This window comes from Ailuropoda melanoleuca, chromosome 7 (genome assembly GCF_002007445.2).
Source record: "Ailuropoda melanoleuca isolate Jingjing chromosome 7, ASM200744v2, whole genome shotgun sequence".
Classification (NCBI taxonomy): Eukaryota; Metazoa; Chordata; class Mammalia; order Carnivora; family Ursidae; genus Ailuropoda; species Ailuropoda melanoleuca.
The window spans coordinates 84218494-84239846 of NC_048224.1; the positions used below are offsets into that span (position 1 = coordinate 84218494).

Below are 21353 nucleotides of genomic sequence, written 5' to 3' on the forward strand. Positions count from 1 at the left end.
TTTTTTCTTTTCTTATAAGGTTAATAGTCCCCTTAGCTTAATAGATTAAGGGCTCACTCTACTCCAATAGGACCTCATCTTCACTTATATTTTAATTATATTTGCAAAGACTATTTTTTACATCATGTCACACAGATTCTGGCAGTTAGGATTTCAGGGTCTTTTGGGGGGGACACAATTCAACCCATAGCAGCATCTATAGGGGTTAACTGGGAAATAACAGACGAGCCCTGAATGCCAAACTGAGGTCTACAGATGTAGGCACTGGGAGCCCCTGAAGAAGTCTGAAGACCTGGGCATGGTGGGGAAGAGGGAGGCATGCTGAGAGCATAGAGAGATATTCATAATTTAAATGAATTTGAAGAGAGGAAGCAAGATGTGAAATAGTGTGTACATTTTAAAAGTGATACAGCCTTATATATGTAGAGACTATATCTGGAAGAATCGGAAATCACAGTAGTTTCCTTTAAAAGGGGGAACTCGGGGCCCTTGGGACAGGAGTGGGACTGGAGACTTAATTTTCCCTATAAAATCCCTTTAATTGCTTGCTTGCTTGCTTGCTTATTTTTTAGCTGTGTATGTGTATTACCTATACCCTAACGAACATTGCAAAAAAGTAAAACTGAAAAGCAGACATGAGGCATTTTACTATGTAGAGCAGCCGTAAGGTAACTTTAACAATTTTATAATGTCATTAAAGAATAAATGTATTTGTTCTCCACATTTAGATTTCTTCATGTTGAGTTTTCTAGATCAGACAACTTCTATGTATCAAACGACCAGCCCTTGGTGTCCGCAGATAGGAATACCATCAGTGGTTCTGGGTGTTTGTGTACAAGTCTCTCCCTACTCCCGGCTGCCCGTTCTGGTGTCCTCGTTGGTTTAATCTGTGTTTTCCCCTTGCTTTAAAGTTTAAAGTCACACTCTCTTCCTCCACGAGTGAAGGATAAGACTAATTGTGCTGCCAGTACTACCGAGAAGTAGGATGACCTTGTCCTCCATGCTAAAGGACCAGGACCTAGAGAACAACTTGACATGTCTATTTGCAGACCTCTGGTGACTCCTCTGGAGAAAAAGAGGAGGCAGGGCTGTGCTGGTGGCTTCTTTCTGGCAGTGGTGAGTGGGAAAGGTAGATGGGGTATGTGGGTGAGGCCATGCACAAGTCTGGCTCAGAGGAGAAGCATCCAGTGAGAAATTTCTTTCCTTCTTTTTTTAAGGATTTTTAAAAAATTTATTTGACAGAGACACAGCCAGAGAGGGAACACAAGCAGGGGGAGTGGGAGCAGGGAGCTCCCGCTGAGCAGGGAGCCCGATATGGGGCTTGATCCAAGGACCCTGGGATCATGACCTGAGCTGAAGGCAGACGGGTAACAACTGAGCCACCCAGGCGTCCTCAGGGAGAAATTTCTCCGGAGGGTATGAGGTGAGAGCTGCCTTTCTTACTATGGCTCAAATTACTCCCTTTGCCTCCAGGCTACTACATTCAAAGAGATAAGCATTAATATTACAGAGACTGCTTTCCTCAGATGGGGCATCCTTGTCAATTTATCAAGGTTTTCCAGAACATTGCTACTGAAACTCCAAACAACATAATGCTGCAAAAATCTAATTCTTGGCCTTCTTCATCTCCGGGCAGTTCATACAAAGGCAGCGCTTGAAATTGGGTTCGAAGTTAAAATTAGGCAGAACATTTGCTTTGTTTTGAACTCCTTCCGTTAAGAGGTCAGAGTACAGGGACTAGAGAAGCCCTGCCCTCGCAGTGTGGGCCTCTCTCGGCCTCCAGAGCTTTGGCGCAGTGCCGCGAGCCAATGCAAGAGGCCTTGAGCCTGGGAGTTAATCAGTTACATTCAACACACTTGGGGAGCCCCAGTCCCCAGCCAGGTAGTGGGGAAGATAAATAAGGCATGGTTTTCAGTCTCTGGTGGGAAAGACATTAAAAAAAAAAAATCCAGGCCTATAATCCCTTATGCATATTTCTGAAACCCCAAAAGCTTATGAAATTGAATTTTTTCCATAATCCATCTGGCAGAAAACTTGAACTGATGTGAGTCTATTTATATATATCCTTTGTATTTATCCCCCTTAGTGTGACTCTTCAAATGTTTTGCTTAAGAAAAATTAATGGGATGTTGCTGCAGACCCCACTGGGGATGTTATATGACATTGTTGACTATGCACCGGATTTCTTTCCTAAAATCCAAAAAATTCAGAATATGAAGACACATCTAGCACCAAGGGGTTGGTATTAGGGTCTATGGACCTGTAATTGTTATAGAGCAGAACAGCCTTCTTTCTCTGGCACCTGCTATCTTCTAGGAGAGGACTCAGGCTACATTGTCTCTGTTAATGGCAAAAAACTCTTGTAAGTAGCAGCCTCCACCCGCCTTTCTCTAGAACCGGGGTTTTGTCCTTTCCAGTTAGAATCCTATAGTTTCCTTAGGCTTTTTGAATAATTTTCTTTCTTCACTGTGTTGCCTTGCTAAGGACGTATTCCCTTTTCCTGTTATCCTCAAATTTCTCCTTGTAGGTATTGGTTAATCCAGGTACACTCGGACTGTTTCTTTCAGAGCTCTAATTAATCTGTGTCCTACTTAAGCTATAGATTCCATTTGAAATAGCTGGTAGAGGGAAACCCAGGAGTCAGCCCCCAAGACAGGGAGATTCTGCTCTTCAGATAAAAACAGCCTCTGTGATCTTAATATAAGTGTTTCTAAATAGTGTTGATCTCTCATCCTCTCGTCCTCCCACCTTTCTTCCTATAGACAGACATTGGCTTGTTTCAAGTTTAACTTTGGCAAGTGCCAAGTTCTCTTTCTTTGGGAATGCGAACTGGCATCAAAGGTGTCTAGGCATCCAGTTCTCTCGCTTGAGCGGGACACAATGACTTGAGTGGTCCTCGTTCCTGCGAACTTTGTGGCCGGGGGAGGGGGTGTCCTCCTTGTGCTTCTCTGACATCTGAGACAAATCACTGGCTGGAGGGAGTGGCAGCCTCTTCAAGGGGCTTGAGGAGGCTTTTTAAAATCTGCAGCATTGGATTCAGATACTTCTGTGTGGGGAACACTTGCCTGGACTAGAGGAGGACACAGGACCCGCGGAGTAGTTCCTGGATGGACTCACCGGATGGGAATCAAAGAGAAAGGCAGGAAGGCGTTAGTTTTCTTAGGAACATCCAGGAGTGAAAAACACGGTATTCAAAGCAGCGAATACATTGTAATACTTTTTGTTAGCATTGTCTGTTTCCCACCCACCGCATGTAGGAAAGTTGGTAGAAAAGAAAAGAAAAAAGCTAGTGTGATATTTTTAGAGATAGCATGTGAGAGCTCCTTTTACTATTTGAAATCTTCTTCTCTTTCTTCCCATTTAAAAAATTTATCCCCAAATGCAGTTCTTCACAGAGAATTGAGAAAATATGGCCTAGTTACAGAAGAAAAGAAAAATTATCTTGCTGCCTAGAAATGACCATTTTTATTATTTTGGTGTATGTCCTTATTGACTTTTTTCTAAGCCTACTTAAAAACTTCAGTGGATTGATATACTTGCATGCATATAGTATATATCTGTGCATGAAGCATGTGGGTCTATGAACAATTTCATAATGGCTTTTAAATTAAAAAAATGTCAAGTTTATCTCTCCATGTTTCAAAAAATTTACTCCAATTCATATTGTTTTGATTCTAGTGCTAAAGAAGAAGGACCTATGTTTTCTTCTAGGGGTTTTATGGTTTCAGGTCTCACAGTTAGGTCTTTAATCCGTTTTGAGTTTATTTTTGTGTATGGTGTAAGAAAGTAACCTCGTTTTATTCTTTCACATATAGCTGCACAGTTTTCCCTTCACAATTTATTGAAAAGGCTATCTTTCCCCCCATTGTATATTGCATCCTTTAAGGAGAATTTTTAAGTGTTGATGTGAGCTAGTGAAGGTGTCCAAGGACATTATGGATGAGCTGGGTCTATGTGATTAGGTCATCAGTGTTTGTTAATTGACACTTACTGAAGTTAGATTCTACCCTCTCACAGAGACAGGGAGAGAGGGTTGTTATCTTCCTTGATGACTGCATTTCAAAGGAATGACTTCCTGATGCTTGAGAAGGACATTCCTGACTTGTAAACTGGTTAAGAGGTTGGGAGATTTACATCTCCAGGGGGCAGAGAGAGAATTCACAATGGAAAGTTTCCAAAGTAAATGGTCTACAAAAAAGGTGGTCAGGGTACCACAGTCAGGGAGAAACCATGTAAAGTTTAGTCCAGCTTAGGGGAACATTAAGACCATCTTGGTCAGTGGAAAGCAGTGGCAAGCTGGCTGAGACCCTGGCAGACTTTGGAAGTAAGAGATCTCCTCAAGACCCGGTCAATAGGGACTTAGAACATCTCTCCTGTGCCAAGAAGTGTTAATAAGTAAGTAGCTTAGTGCATTTTAAACTGCATTTGCATTAATTAATAAAGAAGACAGTTCAGCCCCTAATGGACTTTCAAATTCCAGGCCTTTTTACTGACAGCAGTCTTTCAGCAATTTATTCTGTTGCGAAAATTAATTTTTGAGCTTGAAACAAGATGCTAAGTGATTTTCAGCACAGGGGATGGTTATGTTAGATGGAAAGGGACTAACAGAAAACAAAATGCTATTTCAGTGTTCACGTTTAGGACTAATCAGACTCAAGAAAACCAGTTCTCTGGTCACTGTTGCTGGTGGTTACTCTTCCCTCAGGAAGCTACTGAAATACAGAGTGTGTGTATGTTTACAACTTTTACTTCACAGGAATGTATCGTTTAGCATTATGTCCTCAAGGTTCATCAATTTTGTCGAACAAGACAGAATTTCCTTCTTTTTGAAGGCTGAGTGATATTTCCTTGTATGCTCCTGCCGTACTTTCTCTGTCCACTCATCCATCAGTGGATGTGTAGATTGCTTCCACCTTTTGGCTATTGGGAAGAATGCTGCAGTGGACATGGGAGTACAGATAGCCTTCAAGATCCTGTTTTCAGTTCTTTTGGATAAATACTCGAAGTGGGATTGATGGAGAGGAAAACAACCCTGGAGGCTGATGAGTAGATTTTGAAATCATTTTAATTTTCACTTCCTACAAGTAGTTTCTGATCAAAATGCCGGTGCTCAGTAGAAAAGGATTCATAGGGAATTTATGTAGAAACATGGAAGGTAGGTATAAGGGTTTGAGAGTGAGAGAAACAAGTGTTTTAAATATTGGGGGATTTCCTTTCCGCCCTCCCCAGGCTCATGCAGTGGGAGGTGGCCTAGTTGTGGGGAAAAAGCAAAGAAAGTTCTGGTGCTCAATTTCTAGAGGCTCTGGGCTAGTTGTCACACAGGGCCGGGCCCCTGAATTTGTGAAATGTGTGCATGGAGCAGTTTGGCTGTCGCCAGATGCCCAGAGAAGTCTGTGGCTCAGAAGGAGCTGAGAACCACTGGCTGTTTGCTCTGTCTGGTACTCACGGCGTGGCCTTGGGTAAATCGCTTGACCTTGAGGACACAGTTTCCTCATCTCAGCATGTCTCTGAGGGAATAATGATGAACATTTCGCAGGTGTGGTATAAAGGCTAATAAGGAGATGAGAATATAAAGTGTTCTGGCATTTAAAGGCTTATTTTCTTTCTTTTCCCCTTCCCTCCCAAGCTTGTCAGAGTAGAGCCTTTCTCTGGAGAATTAGGGAACAGTGGGTTCTGCTTTGAGCTCATCCTAAGAAATGTTAAGGCTAAAGTAATTTCAAAGTTACAGGAAGAAGAACCCCCAATAATTTAAAATTTAATACCCTTTGTGGCTATGATCACTTATCAGAAGCAGCAACAAAAGCCCCAGAGAAGTGCATTCAGCTGGGACTCATTCTGGGAAGCATTTCCTAAGTTTAGGTCCACGCAGGGAAGCCACCGAGCACGATCACACAGGCCCCGCTGTCAAAGACACTCAAAGTGGGGCATACCTCACACTTGCTAATGAGGAACATAGGGGCTGCAGGAGTCCATTGAGCCCCTTGGGGGAGGCATAGATGAACTCTTGCTTAGACTCCAGACAAATCTTTTCTGCTTATTTTGTGAGCATGAGCTCAGTTTTGTTGTTGCATCTGAGGGGAGCTAACTAAAGATGTTAAAGGAACGAGCAGTATGGACCATCGTAACAGTTGGACGGGCTGTGGGAGCAGTTCCCACTTGGAAAGAAAGGACTCTAACAAATCCATAATAGGACCCTCAGGTTTCCCATTTTAGCAAAATCACTGTTGAGGTAAAAGTGCAAGTATGAAATTATAAAGAGATGATCTGGCAGTTGGTTTGACTTTTTTCTTTCCCTCTCGTTTATTTTGCATTTCAGATAACCAACTAGCACATGATGATAAAAAGAGGATGCTGTGTCCTTTGCCTTCTGTCTACCGTGGTGGATGTGTGAAATGAAGTGCTAACATGAGGCCACCGGAGAAACTTCCGGCGAAATGTAAGTGCAAACTCAGCTGGTAGAAAGGCAAAACAAGCTTTTTGTGTTATACATTTTTCCTTGCTCAAAATTTAACTACAGTATTTACTCTGTAAATTATAAACTTATTATAAATTCTAAATATTATACATATTCTATATATTTCCTACATGTAGTATATATTAGTCATACATTGTTTATATATTTATATTTTATATAAAGAAATTATAAATATGTATTTCCCATAGATAATATGTATTATATATTACATGTGGTCTAAAATTAATCATATATTTAATATTACATATATTTGTTACATATAAAATAAAATTAAAAATTGCTTCCTTCTCCCACCAAGCCATGTATCTGCTTTGAAGCCTTTGGAAATCACCCCCACAAAGATCTGGAAGGGAGCTAATTTGCACATGGTCACAGAATCAGTCAGGGTAATTCTCTAAACACGCTCACAACTTGACATGGATTTTTTTTCTATCTCAATTGCCAGCAGGTGTTTCTTAAGGAAAGAATGCTTTCACCTGACCAATTTCCTTGCCTAGATTTGAGTCACATTGTGTTATCTTAAATTGCCCTGGTGAGTTAAATAATGTGTTGTCACTGAGCAGAATTTTCAGTTTCTTTAGGGGTTGGATATTGTCCAGGTGCTCATTGAATAGAAATATTTGGGCTGTTTTTACCTCATTATTAGAATGAGAATGAATCCCTCTTAGATTCTCATCTTAAAAGGTGCGGTCTCTCAACTAATGATTTTATTTTTTTCTGAGATAGTAGACATAAGCTAAAATTTTAGGACCTTCTTAGAACCGAAATACTATTTAGCTTTTCCTCAACAAAGAGTCTGCAATTATAAATAAATCATTTGTTAATCTTATAAGGGTAGTATTTAATTCTATATGGAAACATCCTCAGGCAACTCATTGGTGTTTGATGTTCTCTCAGGAGTTCCATAGATTCTGATCACAGGCTCTTGTGTTTATGAACCCTCTTTACAAAATACAGCCTAGAGCTGAGCAATTCAGATTTTAATTTTATGCAGCTTGATTGCTCTCCTTCAGTTAGAAGAAGTGAATAAATGCCTACATGGAAAAGAAACATTATTAACCTTTTCTTTATCAGGCTTGTTTAGCTTGCATCAAAATACTCATGTAATGTTACGGATTGCCCTATCTTTTTGTTGTGTGCTGTGAATTTTCTAACTTACTGATAGTGGTTTGCATACAGCAGGCACTCAGTATTACTTATGAACTATTATAGTACACACCTCTATTGCCTTTCTTTTTCTTCTTTTTTCTTTTTAAAGATATTATCTATTTATTTAACAGAGAGAGAGACAGCCGGTGAGAGAGGGAACACAGGCAGGGAGAGTGGGAGAGGGAGAAGCAGGCTCCCAGCAGAGAAGCCTGATGTGGGGCTCGATCCCAGGACCCTGGGATCACGCCCTGAGCTGAAGGCAGACGCTTAATGACTGAGTCACCCAGGCGCCCCTGCCTTTCTCATCTTATTGCAGCATCACACTGATCTTTCATTAAATTTTTTTAAGTAATGGCTTTACTAAGAAATAATTCACATACCATAAAATTCACCTATTTAAAGTGTACAAGTCAGTGGTTTTTAGTAGATTCACTGTCATGCAACCATCAGCAATATCTAATTTTAGGCCTTTTCATCACCCGTCCCCCCCAAGCCCCGTACTCATTAGCAGTCACTCCTCATTTCCCTCCAACCTCTCTAAGCCGAAGGCAACCACTCATCTATTCTGTTTCTTTAGATTTGCCTATTCTGGACATTTCTTATAAATGAAATCGTACAATACGATCGTACAATATGGCTGTGATTGGCTTCTTTCACATAGCATAATGTTTTCAAGGTTTATCCATGTTGTAGCATCGATCAGTACTTCATTTCTTTTTATTGCCAAATAATAGTCCACTTTATGCATATATCACATTCTGTGGATCCATTTATCGGTTGAAGGACATTTAATTTGCTTTCAGTTTTTGCCTGTTGTGAATAACGTTGCCATGAACATTTGTATACAAGTTTTCGTGTGGACATATTTTCATTTCTCTTGGGTACATATCTAGCAATGGAATTGTCGGGTCATATGATAACTCTATGTTTAACTTTTTGAGGGAATGCCAGATGGCTTTCTAAAGTGACTGCACCATTTACAATAGCAGTGGCATTGCATGAGAGTTCCAAGTTCTCTGCATGCTCACCAATACTGTTACTATCTGCCTTTTTGATCACAGCTGCCCGAGTAGATGTAGAATGGTATCTCACTGGGATTTTGATTTGCATTTCCCTGATGGCTAATATGTATTGGACATTGGTTCATGTGCTTATTGGTCATTTGTATATCTCCTTTGGAGAAATGTCCTTTCAAATCCTTTGCCCCCAAATTAATTGGGTTGCTTGTCTCTTTTCATTATGGAGACATAGAGTTCTTTATATAACCTAGATCTAAGTCTCTTATCAGATATATGATTTGCAAGTAGTTTCTCCCCTTCAGTGGGTTATGTTTCTGCTTTCTTGATAGTGTCCTTTGAAGCACGTAAAGTCTGAATTTTGACTAAGTCCAGTGGCTTTATTTTTTTTCTTCTGTTGACTGTGCTTTTGGTATTTCATTCTAACACACCATAGAGATTATGCTATGGGAGATCGTCTTGGAAGGAATACTTCTTGGTTGTGTAATAATAAGTTCCCACTTGCACCAGGGTTCAAAGTAGAGCTTTCTTTAGCACTAAGCCTAAGTAAAAATGTGATCTAGATGATGCTTGTTCTGTACCTCACTGGTACAGAAGGTGTGCTTTCTGCAGCTGCCCTATAGTAGATATCTCCGGTGTCCCACATCACGTCCCTCCGCCATGGCTGATTTCAGCCATGGCTACCAGGGACAGTGCCATTTGAGGTCAGGTGTCCCTAGAGTACACAATACTCACTTAGGGGGAGACCAGCATGTCTTTCCACTTTCAGCTCTAGGGTCCTGTCCTATCAGTGCAGAAGCCCACAAGTACAGTCAAAAGAACAGGGGAGTTATTGCCCTATAGGAGTCCTTTTCCAGTTGGGGATGGGAGACTATGGATAATTCTTCAATTCCCCTTTCTTTAGGCAGAAAATCCTGGGAAGTGGAAGACCCCAGCAGAATGGAGGCCTGTGCTTATATTTTTCCCTCATCATTCTCCTGCTCCCTTCTTTCTGCACCCTGGGATAGTCTCTTGAATGGGTTTCCTGCTATAATGTCCTTCCCTCGGGCTTTGCTTTTGAGAGAACCCAAACTAAAACTAAATCCTGCTACTGGTATCTCGTGCTGTCCTCCATCTCCTGAGCTGTCTCTGCAGAATCCTCATCCGAAACTCATTCAAGCCTTTCCTGAGTTTCTCTGTTTCAATAAATCTGTGTATTGCATTTGACTTCTTTTGATCCCAGTTAGGTGGTTGTATAGCTAACCTGATAGAACGATGTTAGTCAAGGACTTATGTGCTTCTAATAGTCTCACCTCTGTACCTTCTGGGAACACTTGCATTTGAAAGAGGAACTTTGGTGACTTTCCTAAGCAGGGACTCCTGCGAATAGATGGAGGGAGCTGTTCTAGCAACAGCAACTCAACTTTTCTCCATTCCCAAATCACATCCTGAAGGTGACTATCTTCTGTCACATTTGAGACAATCTCATGCTATGTCCCCAACTAAGATTGTTTTATGTCTTTGCTGCAGACAATGGTTAAATTATAAGTGTTATATGTAAGTGTGACTTAAGATACTGCTTTGATGAGTTAAGCTGGCTTGAAAGAAGCATAAATGTGGGGATGTTTTGATGGCCAGAGGACAGGTGCTATCGCAAGGCTGCAGGAAGAGACTGGCATAGGCACAACAAGGAAAAGAATAAGGTTAGAAACAAGGAACAGTAAGGGATAAAATGCGCAAACGATTGGACAAATAGTCACTTAAAACACATTTTTGGGTAGGTAAAGTCTCTCATAAAGGTTTGTTGAATGAATAAATGCATGAATAAACAATTTTTCCTTTTATACCAGGAAAGAATATATACACATATATCATGTTTACCCTAGTCCTTGTAACATGAGATGATGGTTTTAAAATATATTTAGATACTCCTCCCTTCAAGAACCAGAGCTTAATCTCCTCCCCCTGAGTTAGAGCTGGATTAGCAACTTGCTTCTAAGGAACAGATCGATGTTGAAGTGGTGTGTGTAACTTTGGGGAACAAGTCATGCAAAGGCACTGTGTCTTCTGTCTTGGTCAATCCCTCTCAAATTGTTCACTTAGGATAAGCCCATAGCCATGTTGCACTATGGAAAGGCTCCCACAGTGAGGAACTGAAGCCTCCAGACAGTAGCCATGTAAGTGAGCTTGGAAGTGGATCCGCCAGCTTCAGGCGAGCTCTCAGATAACTGCAGCCTGTGTCTCTCCCCGCCAGGAGGTCGACTGCAACTTCATAATAGCCACCAAGCCAGGGGGATCTAACTAAACCACTTTTGGATTCCTGACCCTTTGAAACTGTGTGAGATAATAAATATTTGTTGTTTTAAATGATTGAACTGCTAAGTTTTAGGATAATTTGTAGACAGCAATAGATTAATATCTATGGCCAAGCCTCAATAAATGGTGGTGGTGGTAGTAGTTGTGATCGTAAAGATGATGATGAAGAAGATGATGATGGATTATGATGGATGATAATGATGAATAAGAAGAGGAAGAGGAGGGGGAGGGGGAATAAGGGAGGAGGGAGGAGGGTGGGAGGAGGAGGAAGAAGGGAGGTGGGAGGAGGGGGGAAAGGAAGAAGAAAAGATGAAAGAAGAAGATGATGAAAAAAAAAAAACCAAAAACCAGGAAGGTGATGATATTGACCCCAAAAATCTCCTGTTTGGGAGGAGAGAAAAAAGTCTTTGTTATAAACCTCTTTCACGTTTTTTGCTTCTTCTTTGGCCAGCTTTTGTCTGAGCTGTGAGACAGAGTGCTGTGATGGTGCTTCAGGGGTGAGGCTCTTGCTGGTGAGTGGAGAAGTTCTAGTTGTTCATGGCCGTGTTGGATTCTCCCACAGTATCTTGGCCCTGTGACACTTCATAAGAGGATACACCTGAGTGATATTCCACTTTATACCACGCTCTGCCTCAGTGTCAATAGACACGACTTTTCACTCTCTTTGTGAAAGTACAAGCCACTGAGTGGTGAGTCAGTCTCACCAAAATTACCGATCAAGGACAAAATTCAGGTATAATCTAGAAATATGTGCTTGCTTATGCACAAAAGGCTGTTATGACTTCTGTCATCTTCATGCTTTAAAATAGAGATGAGACAAATTTGGGCTCTGCTGGTCACTAATCTTGGATAGATGGCGGTGGAGGATTGTGTTATGGTAATGGCAATGATAATGATAATAATGGCCTCTATGTATAGAGCAGACATTTTACATAACCGTGTGTATCATCTGTTATGCTCATCACAACCCTGATTACTAAGAAGAAGATTGCATTTCAAAGATGTTAATGAGCCCATGGCTACTAGTAGCGTTGAGGCTGAGTTGCAAACATGCTTCTGGTGATCTCCAAAGAATGATTTCTCTTGACCGTATCACATTGTCTCCCTTCCTTACTACACAACCATAGCCAAAGGTTTAAGAGGGTAAACACTTATATCCAGTTTATGGAACCGTTTGAACTTAATGGGTACAGATATAAAGTTTGAGTTTTCTCAATACTTTTTTCAGGTATGCTCTGTCCAGTCGCTTTTCCCCCATCCATAAATGAGATTGTTGGCAGCGCGGTAGCTTTTTGATCACTCTTAGTGTTTGGTCAATGCAGTCTGTGGTCGGAAGTTCCTAAAATGGCTCCTGTGTTCGAGAGGCCCACAGAGCAAGGCGTGGAGATGGTCTTTGACCTACCGCCAGGGAGAAGCTGAGCCCTTCAGTGTAAGAGCTTATGAGCAACTGAATGAGTGAGTGAGCTTGGAGTCTTTCTTCAGTTGAGCCTTAAGATGATTGCAGCCCCAGCCACTTACTGTAGCCTGAAGCAGAGGGTCCAGCTAAGCTGTCCACAGATTCCTGTCTCATAGAAACTGTGCGATCATAAACATCTGTTGTTTTCAGCCACTAAATTTGTTTTGCAGCAGTAGGTAACAGTTTGATCCAGTTTAAAATTTTGATGTAACATCCAATTTAATGTTCGTTTCCTCTCTTTCTTTCTTCCCCCTTCTGGATGAGGTTCAACNCCTGTCTCATAGAAACTGTGCGATCATAAACATCTGTTGTTTTCAGCCACTAAATTTGTTTTGCAGCAGTAGATAACAGTTTGATCCAGTTTAAAATTTTGATGTAACATCCAATTTAATGTTCGTTTCCTCTTTCTTTCTTTCTTCCCCCTTCTGGATGAGGTTCAAGAGCACAGACCTGCTCTTTCATTTCTTCTCTCACCTCTGCCATTTTGTGGTCCTGTCACCCATGGTGGATTGGGGCTGGGTGTAGGAACATGGAAAGACACAAATATCTCTTACTTGGCTGGTGTCTTTCTTCTTTATGCTGTTACTCTTTCTCTGGTTTTGACTAAATGTCTGTCAGACAAGTGTTCCCATACTGGTTCCCTCTGGGGTATGTGTATGGGTGAGTTCTCTGTAGAACCCTTTGGAGCTTCCTAGTTTCTTGGTCCTTTCTGATTCCCCCTGAACAGTTTCCACACCAGATATTTGGGTTCAAGTTCTTATTGTTGGACTTCCCTCACTATCAGTGGGATATTGAATGGGTACCTACAAGGTGGCATAAATCCAGCTACCTTCAGGGATGTACATTTTCCACTGTCCCTCTGCTACCAGCTCTCTCTGCCCTGCTGTTCCCACCAAATAGGATTGCCAGATTTGGTAAATAAAAACATGGAAAACCCTGTTAAATTTGAATTTTAGATAAACAATGAATACTTTTTTAGTATAGGGAAGCTCCATGCATCTGTGTTTTGTCTGGCAACTCTATCCTCATACTCTTGAATTTTTCTCTAATAGCACACAGAGGAGAGATCCGACAGACCATTGAACTGAAATGCTAATATCTTTCTGGTAGTTAGTAGAATGACTCTCATGGTTGTCTCTTTGCTTGACTTGAGATGGGAACTACAGGGAAAGGAGGGACAAACTCATCATGAATACTAAATGCCCTTGATTTGTCTATTCAGTGGTTTCTTTTATTCTCAGGGCTGCATTTGTAGACTAACAGTGGGCAGTGAATTTTGGGGGGTGTTCTTTGGGAGTGTCTGGCCCCAATTATGCTTGCGATACTTTCTTGGGCTCAGTGTGGGGAGGGCATGTCCTGAATCTGGGAAAATGGGAAACAAATTCGCCTCCATATCATGTGAGCAAGTTAGAGAGCGGCTGCACTAGGGCAATCCTAGATTTTCTCATCTAAGGTGTGATTTAACTTGCTTTTGTTATCCTAAGTCATCACCTATAATTCAATAGCATGTGGGCTTAAAATTTGTCAGAATTTCCACGTGGTGAAAATGAATAAAATTACTTTATTTAGCCTCCCTCCCTTTTCTGTGTTTAAATATTTTGAAACACTGTTTCCTTGATGCCTTTTTGAGAACTTGAATCTTCATTAAGGCATCTCTTCTTGAGTTGGTGAGACATTGGTAAGCTCTGATGTACCTAAAGTTCTCTTTTGTGGTCCCGCATTTTTTCCTTCCTGAATACCCTAATTTACTGTTGGTCTTCTTTGCCAATAGTGTTGCCAGGCACTAACCCAGACCCCCCCAAAAGGGATCCAGGGATCCTGAGCTCACAGCTCAGGCCCTTCCAGGGAATCATCCTGGACTACAGAGACTGCCTCACTGCAAAGTTATACCCCCTGCTTGGCTGAGAAAGGGAGGCGGCTCACAGCCATGCCTGGTCCCTAAGGGAGGCTGAGGGGGAGGCAGAGAGGGATGCATGAGACAAAGACCTTGTCATTTTTTGGCATGTTTGGGACAATTTCATCTCCATTTCACAGGCCCTCCCTTGGGTTTGTCTGTATCCTTTGTTGCAATTATATTGTTTCAATTCTGTACTTTTTCCTGCTTTCCCCCCCTCTTTTCTTCTATTTTATACTGAAATTTCCTTATCAGTTTGGAAAAGACAACAGGACTAAATTCCATTTTTATTTAAAATGTTTTTTTTTCCTGGATACTTCTCAAAACTAGCTTGAAAACACATGTTTATTACAAAATGCTTAAATTCTGTAATTTCTGTTAACATTGTTTTCTACTGTATTTTTACTCAGAAGTTGCTTGGAAACTTCATTTCATTTTTATCCCAGCAGGCATTCTGTACTTTCCTGTTAAGTATTTCTTTTATTAGATTTTTCCAAAAAATTAGCTTGGAAACACAGCTTTTCATCACAACAGGCTTAAATATCCTCATTTTCAGCAGAATGTAGGCTCATTTGTATGAAAATAATTTTCCCAAGCTAAGTTTCAGGAAAAAAAATATGGTATAGATCACCTTTTCAACAGAAAAGTATTCAACTGAAGAACTCGATGATAATCACATTTGCAGGATAGTTAAAGATGAATCCTTTCTTACTAGGTCTGAAAGATTCTTTCTTTCCCCAAGGAATGTTTTTGATAATAATTTAGAAATAGATTCAGCTCAGTATGTTTTATGGGTATTAACATCTAACATTATTCATGGCATCACACCTGTCAAAAGTCTTGCCTGTCCTTCAGTGACATTCTTAACAATCCAGCTGTTCTGTCCCCAATCTTGTCTTGTCCCCCCTCCTGCACCTCCCCTCCACCAACACCTTTAAAAACATTCTCTGTCCTACATGGGTCATCTGGTGATGCCATTCTCCGGTTTAAATTTTTAATGGGCTTTCCATCATCAAGAAAGTGGTTTTTAAACTATGTTCTGCGGGGTGCTTGGGTTCTGTGGGGGGTTCAGAGGCTGCTGTTGACACGGGGCAAGCACATGGGGGAGTCTGGGTCACAGGGGCTTCAGGCCCCCAACTTCCTCATTAGCCAGAACAGTTCTGATGGGTTCTGGGCTACATAGCGCCAGGATTTCCTGTGCATTTCCCTCCTATAAATGATTCTAGGCAGTTTTTAAAAACCCCATTTTCAGTGGTATGAGTTGCAAATATTTTTTCCTCTCACTTTGTGTGTCTATAGATACTGGAGGACCGTTATGGCCATAGACCCTTTATTTTTCCATTTTAACCAGAACAACAACTGAAGTTAACACATGCCAAATTAAGAGGAAGTTTAGCATCTTCTTTTTAGGATACCCCCTGATATTTTATGAACTCTTAGAACTAACGTGATCTGGAAGTTGAGTTTAGTCAGGGCAACAGGAGCTGGGACAGATACTGCCATTACTTCTTGCAGCCACATGATGTCACTGTGGAAAACTGGCCATTTTGACGGATTCTGTAGGTCGGCTTCTGGCTCACAGCTACGCAAGCCACTAGAGTCCTCGAAGAAATGTCTGTGTGGTAGGTAATTCACTGACTCTGTATTGTGCTTAAGTAAGGGGATCCCACACCTGAATTCCCAGGGACATAGATCTGGATACTTACTTCTTTTTGGCCCATGTAAAGTCATCTTCTAAGGCACCAGAAGCCCCAAGAACACTGTTAATGAACTGACTCTGGGATCTGCTCCTTGTGAAACAGTCCCCTATGTCTTGCTAATTCATATTAGTAGGAGTTGGACATCTTTTCACCTTTCTAGCTCTTAAACTACAAAGGGTCTTATTATGTTAACTTTATTGGAGGATAGCACTATATACCCCTTCCCCTCTTAATGACTCCCCGATGGCTTTCAGGGACAGCAATACATCCACTATAAACCTTGCATTCCATGGTTTTCTCCCCTTCCTGGAGAATCAAGATGACTTTCTGGAAACCCTTGCTAGAGAAGACGATGACTCCTCACCTTCCTCCACCCTTTTAAGTTTTAGTCTTTAGCAGAACACTCTCCAAATGATCATAGTCACTTCCTTTAAGAAGTTAATATCTGGTAAAAGAGAAAAAGACAAGCTTATAATTATTTTAAATTTTTATAAGTAAATCAAAAGAGGAAAGGAATATGTAAGATGCTGGAAGAATTGTTGAGGGTCAAGATTGTGAAGGATTTGGGCACCTGGGTGGCTCAAGTCAGTTAAGCATCTGCCTTCAGCTCAGGTTATGAACCGGGGGTCCTGGGATAGAGTCCAGCATCAGGCTCCTTGCTCAGTGGGGAGCCTGCTTCTCCCTCTCCCTCTGCCTGCTGCCCGCCCCGCTTGTGCTCTCTCCCTCTCTCTCTCTCTGTCAAATAAATAAAATCTTTAAAAAAAATATTGTGAAGGATCTTATATATCCTAGTATGTAAATTTTATTCAGAACTAATAGAAAGTCAGCAGAGATATTTTAACATCAGAGAGACAGGATCAATTTTGTTTTTATTTTATTTTTTTTATTTTTTTTATTTTTTTTAAAGATTTTATTTATTTATTAGAGAGAGAGACAGCCAGCGAGAGAGGGAACACAAGCAGGGGGAGTGGGAGAGGAAGAAGCAGGCTCCCAGTGGAGGAGCCTGATGTGGGGCTCGATCCCATAACGCTGGGATCACGCCCTGAGCCGAAGGCAGACGCTTAACCGCTGTGCCACCCAGGTGCCCCCAATTTTGTTTTTAGACAACTAATTTCAGGGGTTGTGTGGAAGATGATGGACTCTGTAGGGAGAGACCAGTGGTAGGGAGACTTCTTAGGCAATGGGTTATCGTGATAGTTTAGGCAAGAAATGTTGAGGGCTTGGACCAGTGTAGTCCTAGTGAGGCTGAAGAGGAATGATGAATTCTGAAGATTTTCTGAGGTGAAATTGATAGAAATTGGTGAGACTGTGAGAGTCAAAAAGAGGAGAAGGCAAGGCTGGCCCTAAGAGTTTGGATGTCAATACCATATTGAATGTAGTGAGTTTTGGATAGAGAAAAGTTTTGTAAGGAAAGAGGGTAAGTACTGTTTGGGGACATTGTTGGAAAGATATTTCATTGGGTATAGAATTCTAGGATTGGTAGTTTTTTCTTCCAACATATTGTATGTGTCATTCTAGCTTTCACTGCAACTATTATATTAAGAAGTCAGCCAAAATTCTTATTGCTGTTGATTTGAATATAATGGGTCTATTCGTTTCTGTTTTTCAGATTTTTCTCTTCATCTTCATTTTTTAGCATTTTAACTGACGTGCCTAGCGTGGTTTTCTTTGTGTTTTCTTCCTTGGTTGAATAGTTATCCTGTTTTGCTGAGCTTTTTGAATGTGTGGTGTTATGTCTTTTTTACCAGTTTTGGAAAATTATTGGCCATTATGTCTACAATTATTTGTTCTGAACGTTCCATTCTCTCTCTCATCGCTGTAGGACATTCCAACTAATGTATTAGAAAACTTGGTATTGTCCTACATTCCTTTCACATTGTGTTCTGTTTTTTTTTGTTGTTGTTTTCAATTCTTTTTTCTTTATTCTCCACTTTGGATAATTTAATTGACCAGTCTTCAAGTTCATGAATCTATTTTTCTGTTGTTCAATCTGATATTAATTAAGCCTTTCTAATGCATTCTTAATTTAAGATACTCTATTTCCCAGTCTTAGGCGATCCATTGGTTAGTTTTTAGAAATTCTACTTCTCTGTAGAAGTTGTCCATCTTTTCATTTGCTTTGTCCATCTTTTGCTCTCATTTAACCTATTTATAAGAGTTAATTTCAAGTGCTTGTCATTTAATTCCAATAACTTGTTTATCTGTAGGTCTCTTCCCATTGATTGTTTTTTGATTTTTCTGATCATCAGTCATCTGTTACTTTTCTTCATATGTCTCATAATTTTTTATGGTATGCTGAACACTGTCTTTAATAAACTTTTTATTGTAGAATAGTTTTAGATTTACAGAAAAATTATGAAACAGAGTTCCCATATATCCCATATCCAGTTTCTCCTCTTATAATTATCTTACATTAATATGGCACATTTGTCACAATTAATGAACCAACATTGATACATTATTGTTAAATAGAATTCACACTTTATTCAGACATCTTTAGTTTTTACCTAATGCCCTTTATCTATTTTATTTTTAAAATTTTTTTATTATGTTATGTTAGTCACCATACAGTACATCCCAAGTTTTTGATGTAGTGTTCCATGATTCATTGTTTGTGTATAACACCCAGTGCTCCATGCAATACATGCCCTCCTTAATACCCATCACTGGCCTAGCCCAATCCCCCACTGCCCTCCCCTCTGAAGCCCTCAGTTTGTTTCCCAGAGAACAAAAGCCTGGAAATACTGGTTTGCACTGTGCCCATCCCCACCCCCCTCGCAGGGGATGGGGCAACTCTACCCAAACAGGGTTGCCTGAGTATCAGCGTGGCAGGCCCCTCCCCCAGGAGGCAGGCTGAAAAAACAAGAAGCCCACATCCCTAAGATCCCTATAAAACAAGTGCACATTGCTTGGGTCCTGGTCAATAATTTGGGCTCTGGGCATCCCCGCAACCTCTTCTCCTCAGAATGACAAGGAGGAGGAACCCCCAACAAAGGAAAGAAACAGAGCCTGTGGCCTCTGCCACAGAGCTAATGGATATGGATATAACCAAATTGTCAGAAATGGAGTTCAGAGTAACAATGGTCATCACTAAGGGTGGAAATGAGAGCGAATCTGGCAGAAATTAAAAATGCTATGAATCAAATGCAGTCTAAACTGGATGCTCTGACAGCCAGGGTAAATGAGGGAGAAGAACGAATTAGTGAGTTGGAAGATGGGATGATAGAAAAGAAGGAAAAAATGGGAACCTGGCTTAAAAAAATCCAATCTCAAGAACGTAGATTACTGACTCAATGAAACGTTCCAATGTCAGAATCATCGGCATCCCCGAGGGCGTGGAGAAAGAGAGAAGTCTAGAAGAGATATTTGAACAAATGGTAGCTGAGAACTTCCCTAATCTGGTGAAGGAAACAAACATTCATGTCCAAGAGGCAGAGAGGACCCCTCCCAAGATCAATGAGAACAGACCAACACCACATCACATAATAGTGCAATTTGCAAATCTTAGATCCAAGGATAAAATCTTGAAAGCAGCCAGTGGGAAGAGAATCCTCACGTACAGAGGGAGGAACATCAGAATAACGTCAGACCTGTCTATAGAGACCTGGCAAGCCAGAAAAAGCTGGCAAGACATATTCAGAGCACTAAGTGAGAAGAACATGCAGCCAAGGATACTATATCCAGCAAGGCTGTCATTCAGAATGGATGGAGAGACAAGGACCTTCCAAGACCAGCAGAAACTGAAGGCACCTGTGACCACCAAGCCAGCCCTACAGGAGATATTAAGGGGGGTTCTATAAAAGTAATAAGACCCCAAGAGTGATACAGAACAAAAATTTACAATCTATAGAAACAAAGACTTCACAGGCAGCATGACATCATTAAAATCATCTCTCTCAATAATCACTCTAAATGTGAATGGCCTAAAAGCTCCCATAAAACGCCACAGGGTTGCAGACTGGATAAAAAGACATGAGCCATCCATATGCTGTCTACAAGAGGCTCATTTTGAACCTAAAGATACATCCAGACTGAAAGTGAAGGGATGAACCATTTTTCATGCCAATGGACCTCAAAAGAAAGCTGGGGTAGAAATTCTCATATCAGACAGATTAGATTTTAAACTAAAGACTGTAGTTAGAGATACAGAAGGACACTATATTATTCCTTTATCTATTTTAGGATCCCACCCAGGATACCACATTATTTTTAGATGAGATGACTCTGGGTTCCTCTTTGCTGTGACAGTTTGTCAGACTTCCCTTGTTTTAGATGACCTTCAAAATTTTCAGGAATATTGGTTAGATATTTTGTGTTGTCTCCTCAGTTGTCTGATGTTTTCTATGTGATTAGGCCAGGTTATGGATTTTGGGGAAGAAAACCACAGGGATGAAGTGCCACTCTCTTTACATCATATCAGGTGTACATACTATTAATATAACTTATCACTGCTGATGTTAGTGTTTATCAAGTTTCTCCATTGTAAACTTACCTTTATTCCCTCTTTCCCTGCTATACTGTTTGGAGGGAAATCTGTATGTATAGCCCATACTTAAGGAGTGGGGAATTAAGCCTCACATTTGGACTTCCTCTGCATGGGTGATTTATTTATTATTCATTCATTCATTCATTCAATTATTTACTTAGATCACTATGGCATCATAGATATTTATTTTATGTTTTGGGTTATAATCCAATACTACATTATTTTGGTGCTCAAATTTTTCCAGCTTTGGCTATTGGGATCTCTTTCAGTTAACTTCTTTAACATCCTCTCCCAAACTTGTGGGGCTTTTTGAGCAATTCCATCCTTTCTGGCTCCAGAAATGCTCCAGGCTCATCTTCTATATTTCTTGCCTGTCCTAGAATCAGCCATTTCTTCAAAAAAAATCATTCCTTCCTTTGAAGAATAGTGTTAGAAACCAAAATCTGGGTTCTAGGTGTGCTTGTTGCTGCTGGCAGTCTGTTGTTGCTTCCAGGCCCTGATATATGCACATGTCTATAAATATGTCTGTATGTAACCATCTGTGTTTATATTAAGCTGAACATGAGTTCATAACAAGGCCTTCAACTCCATCACCAAATGGATTATTATAGCCTTTACCCCTTATATGTAACCTCCCCCTCCAGCAGTAAGAAACCTGGCTCCCACTATCTGCCATCCATTTACTTGTTTAATCCATATGCATGTATAGTTTCAAACTGTTAATTCCTCCTCCCATGGGAAACAACTTAAGTAGGGTACAGTACTTACGTATAGTTCCTTTCATTTTTAGTCTTATAGATTCCATTTCTTTCCAGAGTTATTTAAGAGGTCAGCGCTTTTTCCCTCCACCCCCTTAAATAATGTTGTTTCATACATTTGTAA

At 40.7% G+C, this 21353-nt stretch overlaps 1 long non-coding RNA gene across 1 annotated transcript in view; it reads left to right on the top strand.

Moving 5' to 3' along the window:
- The first annotated feature begins 6320 nt into the window (after positions 1-6320).
- Positions 6321-21353, top strand: part of LOC117803093 — a 179240-nt gene continuing 164207 nt past the window's right edge. Inside the window, exon 1 of the long non-coding RNA XR_004626734.1 lies at positions 6321-6436. This is a non-coding gene — a long non-coding RNA (uncharacterized LOC117803093). The remainder of the gene's footprint in view (positions 6437-21353) is intronic.